Raw genomic sequence first — 21,210 nt, 5'->3', positions numbered from 1 at the left:
TTGAGAATACATTTCTGTTGTTCAGAAACCACCCCATCTATGGTACTGTGTTATGGCAGCCCAAACAGCCTAAGACACTTATTATTTACCCAGGCCACAGACTACAGCCCAAGGACCTCTTACAATATTTCCTTAGCATTGCTCCACTGAGTGCTCAGTCCATAACTCAGGAATCACAGAGTGTGCAAAAGAGAAAGTAGCCTGGTTTTTTTTTTTTTTTACCTTCAAGACCTTATCATTTTAAAAACTAATGGAGTCAAGAGTTTCAAATTAAGCCAGTAGTGGACCAAGGGAGGAGAGATGATGGAAGCCTAGAGGAGACAAGAGCAGTGGGGATGGGGAGGGAGCAAACAGAATTGGCAAGGTAATAAAGAGGCAAAACCGCACTAGCTGGTTTGGCTCAGTGGATAGAGCGTCGGCCTGCAGACCAAAGGTTTGATTCCCAGCAAGGGCATGTACCTTGGTTGCAGGCTCCTCCCCCACCCAGGCCCTGGTCAGGGCTCATGCAGGAGGCAACCAATCAATGTGTTTCTCTCACATCAATATTTCTCTTTCTCTTCCACTCTCTCTAAAAATCAATGGAAAAATATCCTCAGATGAGGATTACAAAAAAAAAAAAAGAGTCAAAACCTACAGGAGTTGATGACCATCTGAATCCAGGGTGTGACTTGAAGGGAGGGGAGGGCTTCAGCCAGATGCTCCATGGTGGGTTGGATGGTGGCGCTCTTCTCCAAGGCAGGGCTGGGGGAGGAGGAGTGGGTCTAACATCTCTCTCCCCAAGTCAAACATTGATATGCCCGTGCACCTGGATAAAGACTTGCAAACCCAGATGTCCAAATGGCGGCTGAAGGGATGTGTGGGAAGAAAATGAGAAAATTAGTGGGGAGAGGGACACAGAGTTATTAATCACTCTTGATCCTCAGGATTTTTAGCTGCAGCAGTGCAACCACTCCATCTCTCCCACAAGCTGACTGCTGGGTTCTCCACCCCCTCTCCCCTCACAAGTTTGATAAGAGGAAGTCAGTTGACAAATGCAAGCCCCCGTGAGCTTGGCACACAGTTGGAACTCCCCAAAAGGCAGTTGTTATTATTATTACAACTCTCATGGAGACAGAAGAGATGGATCCCAGAGCAACCCAATGACTCAAAATATGTGTCTCATTTGCTTTCCAAACATAGTGAATACCTTCATCTCAGTCAAACACATCAGTGTGTTAAGAATCATTTCCTCTGACAATGACTGGAGGGTGAGGTGAGATAGAGGGATTAGAAAATATATGTGCATATCTTTATTTATACACATAAATGTGTGTTTATATATTTGCTTGATAGTGGCTTTCGTGAAGTTGATACAGATACACAAGCTGAGCTTGGGAGTAAATTGCATCGGAATTGCTCCCTGCCATTTACTTCATGCTGCTTGGAGATTGCTACCTTGGGCATAAGATGAGACAGGAAATGTGCTTCCTGTTTGCAAAAGGAAATAAATAAGCAGTTACCCTTTAGTGGCAATGAACGGAATATCTTGTAAACGATTCCCTCTAATGTTGGTTGTTTTGCAAGAGCATGAGAGTATCTTAACAAAGTTTTTCTCTTTGTCCTCCACCTACCCTACCCCCAACCAAGAAAAAGCCTTTCCAATCAGACCTGCCACCAGATTACTGAACTTCAAGGATAACAAAGCCCACGGGTGCACTACTCCATCCTTCCAGCAGGAGGAGCTCTGACTGACAATTTCAACTCCCAATTTATCATCCAATTGTGTCTGTCTGGCTGAAAGTGTTATTATGAATATACATCCCTAGGTAGCTTTGAAGCAGGGGGAAACAAGGACACCTACACAGCCTCTAAATGTTCCTGGTATAAGACTAAACCAAAAATGACTCCTTCTACGTCTTTTGAAGCTTGCATGCCAAACAATTCAACACCCCTTAAAAAGAATAAAACAATAAGGAAGGAAAGATGGGAGGAAGGGAGGGAGGGAGAGAGGAAGGGAGAGAGGGAGGGAGACAGAAAGGGAGGGAGGGGGAGGGAGGGAAGGAGAAATGGAGGGAGGGAAGGAGAGAGGGAGGTATATTCTAACCAAATACTGGTAAGAATTGAGGACCCTCAACTTCTAACCTGCAACTATATGCACAGAAAAGGAAAGAGGAGGGAGCAGAAGAGAAGAAAGATGACAACAAAAATCCACATTAAAAGGCAATATGTGAGTGATAATGATAGCTTTAGGCAGAAAGTTGGATTAATCACAGGATTATGAGTAAATTCAGCTGGACAATTTGCCATTACCCCACCGAAGTCTCTGGTAATTATCAACCAAATGTGGTCAGAATTGGAACCTTGGTCTGAAAGGACAGGTGTGAAATGAGGAATAATGAATTGCCCTGTGGATACAGCCGTCTTCACTCCTGATGTTATGACAAGTGCAGGGCTGTCCCAGAAACGTGCTGCGGCTCCTTCAACCTGCAGTCAGCATGGCTTTCCTGTTTGGTCAAGACTAAACATACAGTTCCCCTCCTGCAGCTCAGCTTTAGGCACCTGGCACATCGGGGGCAAACAATGGTAGTTCCTCATAATCAAAGGACCAACAAACCTCCAGTCTTGAATTTAACACACACACCCCCACCCTTAAAAAGTGCTCTGGCTCAAGGAAGCTAGAGATACACACCCTATGTCTGCTGCTCTGTTGGCTGGCTCTTACAATGCAGGGGTCAGTGAGGAGTGTGATAGAGGGAAGATTACAAGTTTCAGCTTGGGCTGAGGTTGAGTTTGGTGCTGGCCACTACAAAGCTAAGCTAGGTATCTGGAACATAACCTTAAGTGTTTATGAAAATTAGGAAAAGGTCTGGGGGCCCATCATTGTAGAACTCAGGCAGTAACCAAGCAAATCCCACTTTAAATTGGGAGGGCAGTTTCACTCCCCCAAGTTCAGTAGAAATTGGGAAGGTATGCTCTTTTTTCCAAAGGCTGATTTTCCCTGTGAGACATTAAGAAGGAGAAGGATGTGCTCTGGGAATCTTCTGTTCTCTTCCATCATGAGTCCAACGGATCACTCCAGCTTTCCGGAGCTGGGAGGGGGTCATAATAGTGAGGGAGAAGGAGAGGAGAACATGGGCACTTCGGTTTAATTCTAACTTGCCATATAGTCAAGAAAATGCTTGTTTAGTAGAATGTGAAATTCATAAAGGTAATTATCTGCTGTATTCATAAGAGTGGCTAAAAGGCCATTAAGTCTACAACCACATTTAACTATGATGCCTTAAAGTGGAGAGGCACTTAAATGCCTTTGTGGATATTTTCATTTATAGAGTTTCAGAATATCAAGGTTTTGCATTACTCACTCAATGCATCAGTTTTAAAATATATACATAAGGGGGGGGCGGGTCTGGATAAAGAAAAGTGAAGGAATTAGCTAAAGAACATATATGCATAGCCCATGGACATAGATAAGAGTGTGGTGATGGCCAAGGGAGGGGAATTGTAGGGGTTTGGTGGAGGGGAGCAAAGGGTGGGAAGGGGGGACATCTGCAATAGTGTCAACAATAAAAAATTTAAGTTAAAAAAATAAAATATATACATAAAAATGCATACTTAATACTAAAGTTTGTATTGTTTATATATTGCCGTAGCAGCTTAAAATAACAATAAATATGTATTATCTCACACCGTTTCTAAGAGTCAGGAATTCAGGAGCAGCTTAGCTGGCTTGAGGTCTCTCATGAGGTCATCAGCAAGCTACCAGCCGAGGTCTCAGTCATCTGAAGGCTCGATTGGGCTGGTAGGTTCAACATCCAAGATGGTCCACTCACACAGCTGACAGGTCAATCTGGCTGTTGGCAGGAGGCCTCGGTTTCTCATCACATGGACCTCCTTGTGTGTCCTCACAATATGGTGACTGGCTTCCCCAGATGTTCATAGTAAGATATGACTGTACTTGTTTAAAGTAGAAATATGTTCTCTCATTTATAAAAGCCCCAAGGTCAGCAGTGCATGTTTGGCATAGTGGCTCAACTAAGTCATCAAACACCCAGGATTCTTTTATTATTCCACCCACCATCCTCACTATAAGAACTGGAGGTTGCCTCCTTTATCAACATGGCTACTAGAGAGCCAGCCATCTGTCCACAGTTCAACAGGACATATAATTTAGAAGGGAAAGACAAAAACGGGTCCACACTAAAACTATGATTCATAATTTTAATTCCCAAAGGAGCTATGCAGGAGCTACTATTTCCATGTCATTAGCCAGAATGGCTACATCCTATATAATAAAAGCCTAATATGCAAATCGACCAAACTGCGGAACAACCGGTGGAACGACCGGTCACTATGACACACACTGACCACCAGGGGGCAGATGCTCAACACAAGAGCTGCCCCAGGCCAGCCAAGGCAGGTGCCAGTGGGGACCCCCCAATTGCCCCACCGGTCGCCTCCCCACTGCGGTAGGCATCCGGCAGCGGCAGCAGCAGCATGGCTGGTGAATGGGCGGTGCCAGGATGGCCAAGGTGGGTGCCAGCAGGACCCCCCGCCCCCGTCATACTACCGGTTGCCCCACAGATCGGCCCTGATCGCTGGCCAGGCCTAGGGACCCTACCCATGCATGAATTCTGTGCATTGGGCCTCTAGTCAAATTATAATGGAGGCTGGGAAATTTATATCTCAGGCAAGCATACTGCCACTCCAAATAAGTAATTACAAATATAAGCTCTTATAATTAAGGAAGAAAAACAAAATGAACAGTGGATCAGTAACAAATAGTTTCTGTCCTATCTGTTTTTGTATAAATGGCCAGAAAGTGATATGTCAGAATGCACACATGGTATTTCCATAGAGTGGCATATATTTTTAAAAACTGGTGGTAGAAGGTCAGAGCAGAAAAGGATGGGAAAAATGGGTGGGTGAGAAGTAGCCACAGCAGAAGAGATGTCTCGTCTTTGGTAAAAGCATAAATTATCCTGAGAATTATCTCATTATAAGGATCGGAATTGTGCCATGCTCCCTAAAGAGTTTTAATGGTTCCAAGAAATGATTAATAAGTGGCAGATTCTCCGTACCTTAGCCCATCATAACTGGATTCTCCCTTTCCAACGTGACTGGGGACTCATTTGAACATTAGGCTGAAATCCAAGGCTTTATTTATTCTCTCTCCCTGACATTTACAGTAAAAGGCTGAATTCTCTGCCTAGTAAGCTGTGAGGCACTATCCATAGTGGGTGTTAGAAAATAATACAGAAACAAACAGAACATTACTTATGCCAATGGAGACAGTAAATCACCCTTCCTGTGCACCCAAAAGACACAACAGGGGAAGTGCAAATCAAAAGTTCCCATGCCACAGAAGAGAAATAATCCATGAGTTTCTCTGAGGAAGGAATTACCTACCTGCCTATATAGTGCAATAAATGTCCCTTTTAAAGTGAAATAATTTCTGAGCTCCTCAGCACAAGACTTATGGTGAAAAAGACAGCGCCAATATTAAAATTTAATATACCCAATATTGTCATGTAACAATAAATCAACCGGTAAAAAAGCAGCAAGTTTTTTTTTTCTACTCCTCAAAAAAGAGTTACAGTGCTTTAACTTGAATGGATGTTGGGTTACGATTGTGGGTTACGATGGTGAAAAGTATGAATTTGAGCCTTTCTAGCAATCAGATGGGGCTGCACAGAGCAGTTTATATAATATGCAGTGTACCTCTCCGTCAGTGCCAGGGAGTATTTGCCTCTCATTAATTCAAAAGACTGTAAAGATGAAAAGTTTAGGAACTGAAATAATGACAAAGTGAAAGCTTTGAATAGTTCAATCTTTCCGGCTTTCATGGTGCTTTGCAAAAGTTGTCTAGTTCTACTCAGACTTGGCTGTGTGGAGATTGGTTTGAGGATGTATTAGTAATAGAAGAAAATTCCAAGGCTTCGAGGAAAAATTCTCCTAGAAGGTGGACTTCTCATCCTGATACCATTGTAATGAACATAATTATTAATAACAGGAAAGGGGCAAAGGGAAGGCCTGGTATTAGAGACATGTCATTTGGGCAGATTCACCGGGAAACTAAAGCTTTTACACTCCCCAGGGAGCCACAGGTCTATTCCCTGCAGATCGCTGCGGGGAAGGGAAGAGGATAGACACATGCCCAGTAAAGTTGGGATGATGTTGAGCAGGTACCTGTACATCAATCAGTCACACCTGGAAACAGGTTAGTGACCAGAATGGGCATGGCCACACTGCAAGGCCATGAAGATTTGGAATATTTACTCCCCTAAACAAAGAAACGCACTCTCTTGTCCTTGTGCGCTTGCATTCTTACTGCTCTTGTTTGCTCTTGGGATTCTTATTGCTCGGGAGGTGCTCCACTGGTTCGCCAACACACACAGGGGACTAATGGTCGGCAGCTAGCCTGATGCTGAATTGGACCTGGCTGCAACATGGAACAGAAACTCTGGACGCTGGCTTTGCTTTTAGCTCTACTGAAACACCAGCTACACTTCTTCTATGTGTTGGCTAAGGGAAATGAGACTTTGGAAACCCAGTGATGCAATTCCATGCAAATAAAAATCACTCACCCCCCCAATGCAAGTCTCAGAAAATTCTTTTTCTCAAGATATGATAAGGACCCCCCCACTCCCAGCACCCAGTAGGAAAGAAGACACCCCAATCCTATTGTCTACAGGCCAGGTAGATTCTATTCAGACCATATCTACCCAGGAATAGAGTTTGAAGTCAGACAAATTTGGTTTAAATTCTGATTCTGCCATATAAAAACCTTGGACATGCTACTAAATATTCTTCAGTTTTCACCTATAAACATGTAGGTAAGAGGCACCTTAAGTAGCAAGGTTGGTGGAAGGAATACCTTACATGAAAGGGCTGAACCTGGTGTAAGTACTAGATAAATGCTATCCCCATACACCTTTCTGGATTATAAAACCAAGATTCAGTCTCTTCCATCTGCATGCATCCCCACCAAATAGGTCTTAGACCTGCTTCCTTAGCTCGTTATTCCTAGAAGATTAAATGCATCTGTATGTAAAGTGATTAATGGCCCAGGGTACTGGTAGGTCTCATGAATGTTAGCGTTCACCATCATCATCATTATTATGGGAGGTTGCTGAGTTCTATCTGTGGCACTGCCAGAGATTGTACAAATGACCCCGGCCCACAGATTCCTCATTATGACATGAATGGGGGAGGAAGGGCTGAGCTCCTAATAAAGTGTGACTATTTTCACTGCTAAAATTTGTTCAAAGACCCTTTTTCAATCCTTTTATTATTATTATAATTCATCATAAAAAGGCCAAACCAGACCCCAGGAAGCCCTGGCTTCCCAACCTCTGTGCTACATTGCCTGTGTTCTGATTTATGGGAGTTAAGGATGCAAAGGAACCAGCCACAAAAGCACAAATCCACTCTGGCCCTGATCCTACGGCCCATTGAAAATGCTGCCACCTCGCCTGGAGAAGAAAGCATGGGCAGGGCACCTGGAGTCCCTTCAACAGAGCACAGCTTTGTGGAAAGAGAATTCTCCCAAAGCTGTGATGATTCACAGAGCACCCACCCCTTTGATCGGAACCCAAGCAGGACAACAGCCCATTGCCATGCAAGCCTATTCATCAGCTAAAGATCAATCATCAAGACAAATAGGAATACAGTGGCAATTAGAACCCACATGGTAAATGTGAGCACCTTCCCGAGGAGGAAGAGGTGGAAAGACAAAATCTATGGATAAGGCTAAACTTGATGGATCAAGTATCCTTTGTGGTGATGTTACATTACCCTTAACTATAAAATATGATTCATTTTCCCCAAGGCTAAGGACAGGCAAGGCGATGCTTTAGGGATCACATTGCATTGGCTGAAACATATTTTTAAACCCTTAGGAGGTGAAAAGAGAAGCAGCCAGTGGTCAGCAGCGCAGCTAGTAGTAATTGAGCACCAATTACTACTAGGTCTACATGTTCCCTCGATTCGTAACAATGTCGCTGAAAGTTAACATCATCCCTATGTTGTACATGAAAATAAACCCAGGTCAGCAAGCCAGGAAGTTCATAGATGTTTATTGGGCATCCATTATAGACCAACCACTGACTGGTCTATATGCTACGTTAGTGGTGACTACAAGACAGTGCACCACAAGGAACCGATATTCTAGCATGGAAATTAAAAAAAAAAAAAAAGAAAACAACACACACACTTAAAGAGTCTGATTTTAAATACAAATAAGCACTATGGTGGGAATGTTCCAGAGTGATTTGTTAGGAGACGGGCTGCCATTTCAACTGGAGTGCTCTGGGAAGAGGTGGCATTTAAGAAGCATGTTTGATAATGACAAGTCAGCCATGTGGTGGAGAAGGCTTTTCAAAATGCAAAGGGCCTGAGCAGAAAGAAAGCAAGTGTGGCCAAGCGCCAGGACGGTGACAATCTATCCAAAGTCACACAGGAAGTGAGAAAGTCAGAATTGTCACCCAAAACTGCCTCAGAAGCCCCCGGGTAATCCGTTTCTGCACACTGAGATAAACACACAGCAACATCCCGAGGAGCACAGCCCATGGGTTTGGAGTCAGCCCACCCAGGTATAAGCCCTGACCTTCCCAGGTACAACCTGTAAGGACCTACTTTGCAGAAGTTACTTAACTTCTCTAAGGCCTCAGCTTCTTTATCTGAAAAAGACAATGGCTGCGTAAGCATTGAGAAAGTAGTGCTATTCTTCCTACTCATTTGGATTTTTCTAAAAGGAATGAGAGGAACATTTCCCATTCTTACCCCAAGAGTTAGACAGGTCTTGGTTCTTGAAGGCTAAACTCTCTCTAGAAAAAGGTAATAGGTTTACTCATTTAAGGTCTAAAAAAACAAATTTCCCATCTTGTTGGGGATATCCCCAAATAAGATTAAATATATGTCTTCCAGGATTTCTCCCTCATTTTGCAGGATTGCCCAAAAGCAAGCCAGTTTCCCTGAGCTACCCTCTCTGAGCCATTCTCACATCTCAAGGGTTTAGGTAGACCCACTGAGTCTAGCGTCCTAAACTCCAGATTGGAAGGAGTGGGGCAGGGAGGGGAGGGAATAGGTCCAAAGGGGAAGAGAAAGAAAGAGTGGGTATGGGTACCTATGTATGAACATTAGGATCTATCTTTTACATTTTAATTATTTTTCACACTAGGGGCCCATTGCATGAAATTCATGCAAGGAGCTCGGCTCTCGCAGCCCCTGCTGCCTCTGCCCTTGCAGCCTGGCTGCCTCGCAGACCCTCGCATTTGTCATTCCAGAAGGTCATCCAGAAGGTCATTCCGCCATCCAGTCTAATTAGCATATTATCTCTTTATTATATAGGATGGGCACTACAACACATGGAAAAATATTCCAACAAGACATGATGGCTACAGAGTGCCATGTGGTCTACTTCCCATCTCCACTCTCACTTTCCCAATTTATTTCCCCAGCAGTAACCACTATTACTAATTCTTAGGTGTCCTTCCAGAGTATTGTCTACAGAAACAGAATTCAATTATCAGAGTTTCTATACATCGATCCATGACGCACAACTCAGATGACGTTTCTGTTGACATTGAAGAAGCAGACTTCGAGATGACAAAGAAACCACCCAAATTTGCCACTTTCAAATGATGGTGCTACTGGCACCATCTCCCAAAGAGAACTTTATCACAAACCCATCACAATGAACACAGAGAGATTGCTCCTCCAGGCAAAGAAGGAAAGTTTCAGTATCTCTTTGTTGAACACTGACCATCTGCCAGGTCCTGAGCCAGGCACTGGTGAGCACATCTGTAGAGAAGAGGGGGTCCTTTCGAGCCAGCCACTGAACACAGCAGCAGAGGAGAGTGGGTTGTGTTAACGCACAAATAGTGAAGACGACAGCAACAACAATCTGCATCCAATCACACACAATCCTTTTTGGTTTGACATGGGAAACCTGAACAAAATGCCCCTTTCCTTCCTAAAAAAGGATACATCTGCTTCCTGCAATCCAATATTTTTCTCCTACATAAATAAAGCTGCAAGAGGAGTACTGAGGGCCGCAGGGGTCCAGATGCAGGCAGGCTCTCTGAGTAGCAGGTGCAGACGGGTGAGGGGCAGGGAGGGTGGAAAGCACTGTTGTTAGGATGGCTGTACCATCCTGTGGTTTCCCTAGTTCTTTTTCAATGTCTCAGCTCTCCACAGGTAACCAGATCTTACTGTGATTAATTATAGAAGAGATGTTTTGGAATGGATGCATCACAATTATTAAAAGAAAAAAGAGCCTTTGATCAACCCTCTGACAAATGTGCAGTCAGATGTGTAGTTAGGAGGGAAAAAATTATTTCCCAAGAAGAGCTGATCAGAAGCAGGCACCATGATGCAAATGATGATGGTCCATCCGCCGGCAGTCACAAGCCCAGGGCAGCCAATCACAAAAGGGGCCAATTCTTCCATGTATCACCCTTCACCCCCACCCCAATTTTTTTTTAATTCACACATGGACCAAGTAGGACAACTAATTCCTAAGGCTTCTCTTTGCCCATTTTTTTTTCAATTCTGTTCAGTTGGCTTTACTAAAAGGCTCTATGCCAAAGTAATCTTTCAAAAGAAACTACCTTTGGGTAATAAATAAAGGTTTATTGAGTGAACATGTTGTAAATCTTTAAATAAAGCATTTTCCTGAGTTTTTTTTTTTCTCTTTATTTCTAATCAAAACCCACCCTCTCATTCTCCTCCCATCCCAATCAGTGCTGTCTTCTCTCTGAAACACAACTTCTGGTCCAATCCTGGGTGAATTGGATACAGGGATAACACTCAACCATACTTAGACCCTCAACTATCCAATAAAGAGAGAGAAACAAAGTCTTGAGAAACCTTGAACCTGGAAGTATGACAATAAAACACAGCATCTCCTCTTTCCCCCACGGTCCTGGAGGAAGCTACATCATCCTAGCTGGTTTTAGGGAGATGGAGAAAGAGCTATTTGCTTAAATTTCTTACTTAGACCTATAAGGAGTCAAGGATGGATGGGTCTAAGTCATCGTCGTCACTACAGTCCATCAAACCACCAACCCATAAACAATTATTGCCTACTCTGTGCCAGGCACAGGCAAGCAGTGACCAGGGGTGAGGAGGTGACAAAGACCAAGTCCTTGCCCTAAATGAGTTACTCAATGTCAAAACCAAGTTAGAAACAAACATGACACCATGTGAGGTGCCTAAAACAGTGAACCAAAACCCCTCTTGCATGGAGCTTGCATTTGGGGGAGGAGACAGATACTAAGCAAGTCAGGACCTACTTGAACAAGATAACCTCCGCAGGTGATAAGAGCTACAAAGACATTAAAACTCAGGGTTGGAATAGAGTGTGATGGAGGATGCAAGAGGACTGCATATGGTAGTCCAGAAAAGGTTCTCTGAGAGAGAGCTGAGCTGAGACCTGGTGAGAAGGAATAAACCCTGCAGCAACCTGGGGTGGAGAGTTCCCGGCAGAGGGAACAGCATGTGCAAAGCCTCTCTGGTGAGAAGAGCTGGACATCCTGGAGGAGCAGGAAAGGGGCCAATGTGGAAGGGGCATCAGCAAAGAGGAGGGAACAAACGGATGAGTAGGGAGAGGAAGCAGAGTGAGATCACGAAGAGTCTTATATGGAATCTGGATTTGAGACCAAGTTCATGGGGAGCCGTTGTTAGAGAATTTTGAGCAGGGAAGTAAGAGGTTTTGGCGTGATTTCTTTGTTAAACGTGACACTAGTCCCTGCGTACAGAATAGAGTGTAAGGACCTGAAGAAAGCCAACAGAATCCATGCTATGTAATTCAAGCAGGAATGCATTTAATATGGGGAAGGAGACATGAAAGGATTGTTGGAAGGTCTAGGGGATGAGGTCAGCTAAGCTCCAACAGCATTCGGGAAATTGCAGGTGCAGGAAGCCCAAGAGATTGTCCCCAGGAATCTCAGTGAACTGGTATGCCACCGGAGTGGGCGATTCACAGGATGACTGGGAAACTACCTAAGCCACAGGAGCAGGTGTGGCTTCACTTCCCCTCAACCTCTGAGGCCCACAAGAATACCATGTCTCACCAGGCAAATCCAACCTGGAGCCCTGCCAGTCGGGATTCGGAAAAATGAGGTTCCCACACTGACAGCCCTTGCAGAAGAGGAGGATGGTCTTACGTTGCCATCGCACTCTCCACACAGTGGTCAGAGTGGAAGTAGTTAAAGTCTACTGCAACAGTCCAGATGGGAGATGAGGGAGACCTGGGATGAGGGTGGTGGCAGTGTACTACATAGAGAGGATGACAATGATCTAGAGGACATTTTGGAAGTAAAGTCAAGAGGGCTTGTTGATGGGGTGTATTTGCTCATTATTGTAACTCCTTAGAATGTCCTCTCCCCCAAATAGGTCTTCCTCAATGGCCCTCAGGTGTCACTGTTTTTTTAACAACTTCATTGAGATTTCATTAATAAACCATACAATTCGGCCACTTAAGGGTGTAATTCAAGGACTTTTAGTATATTCATAAAGTTGGGCATGCATCATTACAATCAATTTTAGAGCACTACCCCCTCCCCAAAAAAATCCTGCACCCCTTAGCCATAACCCCTCCATCCTCCCATTTCCCCAGCCCTAGGCAAACAATAATCTACTTTCTGTCACTGTAGATTTGCCTATTCTGGACATTTCCTATAAATAGAATCATACAATAGTTGATCCTTTGTGGCTGGCTTCTTTCAGCTAGCATAATGTTTTCAAGATTCATCCGCATTATAGCATGCATCGATAACTCCTTTTTTTAATGTCAAATAGTATTCCATTGTATGATACCCCATTTTACCTATCCATTCATCATTTGATGAACATCAAATGGGTTGCTTCTACTTTGGAGCTATTTGAATAATACTGCTGTAAACATTCATGTGCAAGTTTTTGTGTGGACCTATGTTTCATTCCTCTTAAGCATATAGCTAAGGAATAGAATTGTCGGGTCATAGGGTAACTATATTTAACCTTTTGAAGAGCTATCAGACTGTTTTCCAAAGTGGCAGCATCATTTTACATCCCCACCAGCAATGTGTGCATGTTCTCAGGAGTCACCTTGGAAGTACTCCCTCGCCTCTTCTTTCCATAAGGATCCACTGAGTTAGAGGCTTCCTCCATTCTCATCGGGACGCTCTGCAGATCCCTAAGATACTTTGTCTCTACTGACTTCCCTAGTTCTCAAGATGTGAGCATCTTGAAAAGAGACCATCTCTTTCACCTCTTCATTCCCATTGTCTAGCACAGTGGTCGGCACTCATTAGTCAGCAGAGCCAAATATCAACAGTAAAACGATTGAAATGTCTTTTGAGAGCCAAATTTTTTAAACTTAAACTTCTTCTAACGCCACTTCTTCAAAATAGACTCACCCAGGCCGTGGTATTTTGTGGAAGAGCCACACTCAAGGGGCCAAAGAGCCGCATGTGGCTCGCGAGCCGCAGTTTGCCGACCATGGGTCTAGCATAATTACTGGCAAAAGGTTGATTTCCAGTTTCCCCATAGTTGGTTAGAGAGGCAGTCTAGATTAATTGGAACATACTCCGAGATACTTTTGAGCCAGTCAACAACAGGTGTGATGTCTTCAGGGATGCTCAGAAAAATAAAAACAAAATATGAAAGCAAGCTGGCACTCCTGCGCAGGTCGGGGGCTGGAGGAAAAAACTTAACTGCCTCTGTAGCTGCCTTCCGACAGATGTTATAAATGAGTAATTGATGCATATGTAATTCACAGGATCTCTGACAGTGCCCAGAATGCTGATTCAGAGAGATCACAGGAGACTAATGAGAATTTTATGGGCCATTGTGTGCAGGTTTGTTTGGGATTTCTGGTATTGGTTTCTCAGCAATCACTAAAGGCTTCCCTGGCACTCCCAATCCCTTAGGCTGGAAAACATGGATTCAGACAGGGCCCCAATAATATATAATTTAAATAATTATTTCATACCTGACAAGGCCTACTTACTTGCTGGACAGAGCACCTGGTTTGTCTCCGTGGTAGTCCCCATAAACCCATATGGGCAAAGGATCCCTTACGGTGGTGTTTAGGAAAATCTATTCCCAGCTGGGCACTTTACCCATTTCTTCCTCTTATGGCATTATTTAAGAGGCCACATTTTTATGGAAACAAGATTCTTGTTTTATCCAAAAGGCATTTGTAGGCTTAGGGCTTTCTGCTAAGACTCTTCTAATTATGGCAACAACCTTGGGACTGATGAGAAGCTCAGAATAGAATTATAACTCACAAGAAAGAGAGAGTGGAAGGAAGGAAGGAAGGAAGGAAGGAAGGAAGGAAGGAAGGAAGGAAGGAAGGAAGGAAGGAAGGAAGGAAAAAAGGAAGGAAAGAAGGAAGGAAGGCAGGCTCCAGATTGAACAAGAATAGCATTTCTCAGCATAGAGTTCTAGGATGACAGAACTCTTCAAACTATGCTCTTCTTAGTTTTTAAAACTTTATAGAAAGTGCAAACATTCCCTGCCAAGGTCACTAAATATCTAAAATTGAACAAAGGCCATTGATATCTAATAGTCTCCACATATTTAAAAATAACTCCATTTTATCCACTTTTAATCCACTTTATTACACCCTCACTCAATGAAACAATAATTCAGGTTGTTGCTCATGTGAAAAATAAGACAACCCCCTTTGATTTTTCTTCAGCCCTTAATCCCCACATCCAATTTTTTAGGAAGTCCTATCAGCTGTACCTCTAAATGCATCCCAGATCCATCCATTTCTCTCCATGCCCACTGTTTCTGCACCAGCCTGAGCCACTGTGCTCTCTTCCCTGGCCTAGGTCATTAGCTGCAGCCTCCCAGCTTCCTGGGCAATGGATTACCCCATGACAACCCATTCTCCACACTCCAGCCTTTGACCACACTGCCTCAAACCCTGCCATAGTTCCTTTGCCTTTGGCATGAAATCCTACTCTCTATTGCCACCTATAAGCCCTCCCTCCCAACCCCACCTTCTCTATCCCTCCACTCCATTATTGTTTAATCCTCACTGGCCCTCTTTCTAGTTTTAGAAAATGCCAGTTTTTTTCCTCCTCTAGGCTATCCTTGCTGTATACCCTCTTCTTGAATTTTCCCTCCAGATCTGTCAGTTGGGTCTCAGCTCAGATGTCACTTTCTCTCTGAGTCTTTCACTCCATCTAATAACGCTCTATCTATCTAAAATTGATAGAGCCACTCTATTTAACACTGACCACCATCACTCTATTCCAGTCTTTATCTGCATTTTATTTATTATTACCTAAAATCAAGTTAGATTTTTCTACTTATATGCAATTCTCTTCTTTTTGTTTATTTTACTTTATACTAGAACAATGCCTGGCCAAAAGTTCTTTCAACTCAATTATTCACACTGATTCTCTTGGGCTGATCTAAACTCTGCTTGGCAGTGACATATGGCTTTGATCTTTAGAAAGGAGAGGAAAAAAAAACATTTGATAATAATGATTATGATGATGACAGCTAAGATTTATTAAGCCTTTACCAAGTACCAGGCATTGTGAAAAGTATTTTATGAGCATTTAAGCCTCACAACTACTCCATCACATAAATACTTCTGTTATGCTCACTTTACAGATGAAACAACTTGAACACAGGGAGACCCAGAGAGACCCTGGAGGTTGTGAAGGAGGTCAGAAGTCCAGAGTTCCTATGTTATCTGAATGCAAATTCCATGCTCTTAATCATCATAGTGTTCTACCTCACTTAATAGTCACAGTTCAATAATGTTTCTTCCCTAAAATTAAGTTTCTAAGCAATAAAAATAACAAATACATATCATTATCTGAAACAAGTTCAGATATATTTTAGGACTATTTATAAGTGCCATAGGATTCCAACTGGTCCCACACTGGGGTTCCTTAGTCTAACAGGGCAGACAGCTGATTTGTTATCACCCCAAGTTTCAGATGCCAATCAACTGAGTTGACAGCCACTTTGTTGTTAATTTGTTCATTTCCAATGAGAAAATCACTGTCAGGCAGATATGATAGGGATATTGGAGGATCGAGCCATTCTCTCTCTGTAGGCAAATGCATGTGGAGAGCAAGATTATGAGCCATTTACTCAGGAAGGATGGAATAAAAGTGGGAATCCTATCTAATAAAGAGGGAATATGCTAATTGACCATCACTCTGTCACTAAGATGGCTGCACCCACAGCTGAGGCCAAGTTCCCATAAGGAGCCTTAACGAGCAATCAGCAGGGACCTGAGGCTACACCCACGCCTGCCCCCGTGGGGCTTGACAGGGGACCTCAGGCCGCACCCCACACCTGGTAGGGCTTGACAGGGGACCTCAGGCCGTGTCCCCCACCCCAGCACCAGGCTGGGGGACCTCAGACCACACCCCCTGCCTGGCGGGGCTTGATGGGACCTCAGGCTGCGCCCCCACCCCAGCACTGGGCCAGGGGACCTCAGGCCATGCCCCCTGCCTGGCTGGGTTTGACAGGGGACCTCAGGCTGTGTCCCCCACCTGGCGAGGCTTGACAGAGGACCTCAAGGCACATCCCCCGCCCCGGTCTGGGCTGGGGGACCTCAGGCCACACCCCACGTCCTGGTGCCAGGCCAGGGGACCTGAGGCTACACCCCCTGCCTGGCAGGGCTTGACAAGGGTGGGACTGGCTGGGTCTGGATCTAGCCCAATGGGGGGGTGGGAGTGGGCGGCTGGGTCTGGGTCTCATGTGATTTTGAGGTGCATGTGGGTGGGTGCGGACTTGACTCTGGGTCCTGTGGTGAGCCCCAGACTCTGACAGGAGAAAGGTTTCCATATACATTTTACTAATTTTCTTTCACCTCTGACACTTCTATTATAGAGGAAGGGCAAATAGCAATATTAAATTATTTCCTCTAATTAATCCCCTTTTAATGTGTACAAATTTCGTGCACCAGGTCACTAGTATGTGTATAAAGATGCTACTGGCTGATGTCCCAGGCGTCTCTGGGGCAGGCAGCTGGAGGTGGAGTTTCTCTCCTACAGAACCAACTTAGGCATGGCCTCTCTTCAACTTCTTTCTGATAAGTATTCTTTCTTTGCCTATATCAATTCCTTAACTTAGGAAACATTTTATGTCTAATATGACATTGCATTTCCCCACACTGATCTAAGACAGTTTTATAGATTAATTCTCAGAAAACAATATTACCTATTTGGAATTCTCATGAGGCAATTTGTGCCCCTGTATTCTATCTAAGAGGACTGGTTGGTCTAACATGGGAGGGAGGGGCAGTGGGAAACTCTTAGCTAGTGATCTAGGTTCCTTCTAACTTTCAATTTCAAGCCTTAAATGAGCAAAGGAAAAAATGTTTTCCGTTTTCCCCCTTTTCCCTTCAGAAGTTTAAATTTGATAACAGCAATAAGGCATCCTCTGCTTGAAAGTTTGTCTTAATTCATCATTTGTGACAGTTGATCTTACAACTTTCCCTGGTTATATCATGATGAAGAGAAAAATTGATGGGCAGTTGGGGCAAAAGTTTTACTAACTGCTGTTGCTCTTACCTCAGGATCCTGTGAGCATCGTTTTCCTTTCACTTCTCCCCTTACCAGTTCATTATAAGAATGAAAAGCCATAGAGAACCAGGCAGAAACATCTCTAGCAAGGTTCTGATTTTTAGGAAGTTCTAGAGCCGTGTCTTTGGGGCAGCATAGGGATAAGTCTCCTCTATCTCATTTTGATCACAGAACATTTTCTTGATATTGGCAATACAAGAAAAAACAAGATCCTGGAAAAGAGGTTACCCTCTGAGAATTAAACTAGTAAAATACATGGTATGGTTGTAATTAGCCATTTGTGAGCATAAAGCGAAAGAGAGTGTGTGAATATGTCACTCAAGAATTTGCAGACACCCAAACCTCCACTAATGAGGATGGGAATCATCTCAAGGGGATGAGGTTGAAATTTTATAGCAGTTTAGAAATAAAAAAAACTAATCACTTGCAATGTATTCTGCCTAAGAAAAGCTTGGGGAGGGGGTAAGACCACCACTCCAGAGAGCATGCAACACATACTCCCCAGGAGTATTAACATCCTGAGCCAAATAGAGAGAGAGAGAGCCCCAGGAAAAAGATCCTGTATCTTCCTAAAGCATTGATTTTACCTTAAGATCTTGGAGAAATTATATTAAAATAAACATGAGTATTTTACAGAGTAGATAGGGAGAGGGAACATTTTTTGAACCTTGACGTTAACAATTAACAACAAGAAAATATTTTCTATTGCTTTCCTTTCTGCATACACTTAAGGAAGCCCTGCCTAAAATGTTTGCTTGCTTGTTGGTTTGACTGTTTATGGCTGCCACTAATTTGATCATTATCTATCATTCTATCCATTCATCCATCTATCTATTTCTCTCTCTCTCTAAAATCAAATTTTCAAATGAATTGGGAAGTGCTCTCATCTCTAAAATAATGTTAATAACTAAGAACTATAATACATCATAAATTTTATTTTTGTAAATATTCAGGGAGGGTTAGAGTTAACATTTTACCCATTTTTTTTATTTTCTTTCTTATTATGTGTGCTTATACTTAATTTCTTCATGCTTCATTATGTTCTTATACATCCATCCATATTATTTTCCAAATGGCCAAATAAATAAAATAAGCTGTAAACTATTCTTTCCCTAGGTTCCTCTCTTCAAATGTTTCCCCTCTTATTTTTCTATCTGGACATTGCCCCCAGGCCTGCATAGTGGTTCTCATCATAGACTCCTTGTGTTCTTGTGTTGAACCCACTGTGTCCTAGGAAACTCTTTCTTTGTTTACTTCCTCAATTCACTGGGGTGCATGTTCCTGGATTCACAAGAAGTTTTTCATAGTAATAATTATGTGTGCTTTTTTTAAAGTGTTTTTAATCTACCTTTGGACTTAGCTGATAATTTTGCTGGGTATAAAATACTAGGCTGTAAATCCTTTTGCTTCACAATTTTGAAATCATTTTTCCATTGCTTTCCAGATTTGTTGTCAAGAAGTCTGATAAAATTCCATTCCATGTTCTCTGTCAGTGACATCTTCTCCCACCCCTAAGAAAATTTACAGGATTTTTTTTTTCTTTTACTCCCTGATCTTCTGAAATTTCATGATGAAGAGCCTGTGTGTTTGCCTGTTGTCATTCACTGTGCTGGACACAGTGGGCTGTTCTTGCCATCGGGGGGCTCTGGGAAATGTCCTCTGAGTTTGAAAATTACTTCCTCTCCATTTTTTAAAATAGTTTATTAATATATTATTGGGCTTCCTGTGTCAATACTCCAAGTTTGTTATCTATTCCCTCATAGTTCTTTTTGTTTTATTTGCCCTGCTTTCTGAAATGTTTCTTAGTTTTTATCTACTAATCTTTGTGTTGCTTTTTGTAATTTAACAAACAATTTTCTAGGTGGTGTTTTTTTTTTCTAATTTTTCCTCCTTTACTTTTCTTAACCCCTCTTTTTCTTATATCTGCCATGTTTTTTCTTAGCTCTCCAATTTTATTTAGTCTAGCTTATTGACTATAGTGGGTCATTTTTCTTCCTTCTCCTCCTCCTTCTCCTCTTCCTCCTCTTTTATCTTTTTCCATTTGTTGTGTTTTGGCTTCTTCTCATGTTGGATGCTTTCTTCCAAATGTCTTATTGTCCATTCACATTCAGTAGTGATGATTTAAAAGCTTAGAAGGTTAGAAGCACTGAAAGTGTGGATTGAACATATTCATAAGTAATTTTCAAAAACCTGGGACTGATATCAGTATCTGGCAGCTCTAAGGATCTTTGGTTTTTTTGAAAGCAGACTTACAAATCTCCTACATGTATGGCCTATTTCTAGAAGTACAAATTTTACTTAAACTTTTTCTCTTCCCTGGATTTTGACCTAATGTCCTCAGCTCTTTCCATTTGACTCTTCCTGAAAATAAACCATTGGTCCTGTGTGTGTGTGTGTGTGTGTGTGTGTGTGTGTGTGTGTGTGTGTGTGTGTGTGTTATTGGTTATTAACATTTCCATAGTCACAATAATGTCAATCTTGACTGTAGATTTGATCAACATTTTTATATCATTTTAATGTGAGTGCAAGAGAAGAAATGGGAGCAGAAGCAGGGAGAGAAAGGCAATTCCTCATCTATCATAAGACAATGTCAATACATAATGTCTAAAATGGATCCATTCATAAGTGACAAGGCACACATTTTATTTATAAATATGAAGGTATGTCACAGAAAACAAGAACTAAAAGAGTTGAAAGCAGTTGGCTGTGGGAGTTGAACTCATAGTTCAAGAGTAGGAAAGGATTAGTTGGGGACTTCTGTTTTTCATTATAAGCCATGGAATATTTGAATGCATGCATTCCTTTATTAAAAATAGAATTTAAGAAGCAATGAATTGAGCTAGGAGATTGGAACGAGAGGTGACAGGCAGGTACCTGGGAACTGGAGCACCTTTGGAACCTTATAAATATTGGAGTGAGTAGTGGACTTCCTGCAAGTCTGTGTAAAGGGGGTTCATGTTATTTTTAATGATATATTAAAGGAAGAAATGAGGGCAGCAGACTGAAGGACTTAGTAATATTCAGGTTAAAAGCAGAACCCCAAATTCAGGAACTTTAATAAATCCTCGGGCCCTTTATAGCTTAATGTTTGCAGACTAGTCATCAAAAGCAATTCAAAAGTAACTCCATTCAAAAAAGTATGAAAGAAACTCGATTCACAATACACCACAACCATTTTTAAAACCCTTCCTCCTGTCTTCACTTCTCTGCTCTCTTCACAATGTCTTTGGATCTTGCAAGCCAAACTCTCCTCTCAGGTCCATACTCCCAGCCCAGCTCATAATTTGGCTTTTTTTCCCTTTTTCTGCATCTGTGGTTTGTCCCTCTCTATGTATTCTTGCAATTTTATATTCACTAAGATTTTTTTCTTCAGTTAGCAGAATTGAGGAAGAGAGAAAACCATAACAAGGTAATAAATTCCTACTCATAGAATTTTCTGGGTTAAGATTGAAGGCATGGGGGCGGGGAGAGGACTTCACACCAAGTTGCCCTTTTTTTATGTTATTCCTCTGAAGCACTGCCTCAGAATGTCTGCACTTCAGGGATGAGTTTTGGAGCTCTGAGCAGAGGAAATGGAAATTTAAACATTGGTGGTGTCCAGGAGTAAGAGACCTAGACCTCAAGTCACTAGACCATCCAGACCTGAGGGCAGAGAATCTCATCTGCTTTGCTGACTGCTGTATCT

The sequence above is a fragment of the Plecotus auritus genome (assembly GCF_963455305.1).
Source record: "Plecotus auritus genome assembly, chromosome: 1".
NCBI classification, from domain to species: Eukaryota; Metazoa; Chordata; class Mammalia; order Chiroptera; family Vespertilionidae; genus Plecotus; species Plecotus auritus.
The sequence above is the reverse complement of the archived record's forward strand: the minus strand, read 5'-3'. Positions refer to the sequence as shown.